We start from the raw sequence: 3,024 nt of genomic DNA, 5'->3' as shown, positions 1-3,024 counted from the left end.
TTGAACAGGAAATTCAGTATGATGAACATACTTGAATAGTGTATAATGATCAGTGAACAAGGTTCAACACAAGGTCAAATAACCAGTCAAAAACGGCTAGTTTTGGAACCCCACCTATATATACTCACCCTACCTCTCTCCCCTATAGCAGAGCACGCACAAAACTCCATTTCTAACCTGAGAAACACCTCCCACTCTCTCACACACACCTCTTGCCTCTCCCATTTCAAATCTTTGGAGAGAAATCTTTGAGTGAGTTTGAGAGTTGTGGTTTTTGTGCTTCATCTCCAAATCTCTCTTGCTCTTCTTCATTCGAGCTTTGGTACTACATCGAGTTCTTTGTGGATTCATTACTCTTGGAGCTTCTAGCTCCTAGACGACTAGGTGTCTCTTGTGAGTCTCCAAATCTTGTGGAAGACCACAAGAAAGTTTGTATTACCCGCTCGTTTGAGCAAAGATTATTGTGTGGGCTTGACCTTTGTGGTCGGCATAGAGAGGATTAGGGTTGAAAGAGACCCGGCTCTTTGTGGGCGCCTCAACGAGGAAGTAGGGCACCTTGGTGGTGTGACTGAACCTCGGGATAAATCTTGTGTCTCTTGTGTTCTTGCTCATTGTGTGTTTGTTTGTGTTCTTCGTTCTCTCACCATTACGTGGAAGATTTGTTTATATATTTTTGGTGCGTGGATTTTGAGAAGTGCCCTTCTCAGATCTACTACTTTGAACCCTGTGGATCAACTAGAACATCTCATTTCCAAAGTTAACTGGGTGAATTTCGAGATCAATTCAGTTTTATATCTCATTCTTTAGTTAAGCTCGTGCAAACCGGTTGAACCGGTTTTGACACCAGTTGAACCAGTTTTACCTAGTTCGTTTCTAGTTTTTTTGTTGAAAAAGTTTCCACTTGCCTATTCACCCCCCTCTAGGCAACTTTCAATTGGTATCAGAGCCTAATCCTCATTCTAACGCATAACCGCGTGAGGAAAGATCATGTCGGGGGGACTAAGAAATGAAAGTGCTTCTAAGCTTGAAAAAGTTGAGGTTGCCTTGACTTCATCTTTTGTTGCAGATGTTGATCCTAGGGCAATAGATCTTGCCATGAGAATCGCCGAAAGGATGTTCCTCAAAATGAAGGAAGATGAGGCGAAGAACAAAATTGAAGAAGAAAATGATCGATGGAGACCAAACGACGAATCCACCTCTTCACAAGGTTCATCTTTCAAATCCACCTCTCATATGTGCTTTATTGCTAATGGGAGTGACAGTGAAAGCAAAAGTGAGGATGAGGAGGAGCAAGAAAGTGATAGTGAAGATGAGGACGATCTTCAACAATTCTTCGCTCGGCTAAGCAAGAAACATCGGATGAGCTTGCTCAAACTCATGAAAAGAGCGGAAGAACAAAAAGAAATGCTTCATAAGCAAGAAGACTTCCTCATCAGAAAAATGGAAGACTTAGAGAAGTTGACCAAAGAGCATGAGAAGCTAAAGTGCTCTCATGATGATTTGGTCCAAAGGTATGAAGACATTTCAATTGAGCAAATTAAAGTTGTTAATCATTCATCATATATTGCTCAATTAGAAAATAAAAATGCTATGTTCAAGAACACGATAGAAAGGCTAAATATTGAAAATCTAGTTTTGCAAGAAAAACATGATATGCTTGTGTGCTCTCATAATAAATCTATGGATTCACATATCATGTTAGAAATGGCTCATGAGGTTGTGTTAACTAATTTGAAATCATACCAACCTCACATATGCACATGTACTCAAGTAGAAACTATATTATCATGTGCTAACAAATGTTGCTCTCAAGAAAGCCAATCTTCCATTGAGCTAGAAATTTCAGGAATTAGTGATATTTCTATCACACAAGAAAATAAAGAGCTCAAGGAAGAAGTTGGAAGGCTAAGAAGGAGCTCAACTCTTTTGAAGGGAAAGTGTCATGCTCAACCTTCTCAAGATAACCGTGATAATATGGTGAAAAAGCTTGAGAAGGGGACAACCATAGCATGCACAAAACCCCTTCAAAAGAATACCAAGCTTTCCAAGAAGGGCATGAGCAAAATTCATGGTAAGAAAATTAATGCTCATACTATTTGCTCTAACAATGTACCTATGTGCTTCAACAAATAAAGATCAAAGAGAAGCGATAGAAGGTGCTATGGATGCAAGGAGAAGGGTCATGAAATTGATTCATACCCCCACATGAAGAACCAAAACCTTGCACGATCAAGAAAGATGACCATAAAAAAGGATGAAAGCAAAAGGCAAATGCATTGCAAGGACAAGCACCACATTTGTTACAATTGCCGTGAAAAGGGTCATCTATTCAAGGTTTGTCCAAAGGGTAAAACTCCTAAGCCTAACTTGGCAATACATTCAAATATGCTTAGGAGACCCAAATTTGACTCTTGTGCTAGAAAGGTGATGAGCTCACCACATTCTAGGACCAAGGCTATTTGGGTGCCTAAGTCCTTATTGGCTAACCTTGGTGGACCCATCCAAAAATGGGTACCAAAATGTACTTAATAAGTTTTGCAGGTACCCACAGATGATATGAAGCTTTGGGGTGCTTGAGCGGTTTAACTTAATTCTTATCTCGAGCTATCAATCTTACATTGTCTATCCTTTAAGATTGACCCAAAGATGAATTGAGTTGTTATATCACTAATTTCATATTCATCTCTAGCAAGAACTTGTGTTGTAGGGAATAAGGATTAACCTTTGTGGGAATCAAGCAAAAGGCCTACAACCAAGTGATATCCAAAGGATGGTAACAATTAATTCTTAAGTGAACATTGCTTTTAATTGGTATATTCCTTTGTGTTTTTTGTAGCCACATAGGAAAAATGAAGCACTTGAGAATGAACTTAAAAGATTTTACCTTGCTTTGGAAAGGATCTAATTATATGGTAGATTGCAAGTTCATATTTTTATATTGTGACAATCTACATGCTTTAAATTGATTGTATGTATCTTGTGGCATATTTCAAGTTAATCATCATATTATTGCCATGACCTAGA

The sequence above is a fragment of the Zea mays genome, chromosome 3 (assembly GCF_902167145.1).
Source record: "Zea mays cultivar B73 chromosome 3, Zm-B73-REFERENCE-NAM-5.0, whole genome shotgun sequence".
NCBI classification, from domain to species: domain Eukaryota; kingdom Viridiplantae; phylum Streptophyta; class Magnoliopsida; order Poales; family Poaceae; genus Zea; species Zea mays.
Note: the sequence above shows the minus strand (reverse complement) of the source record.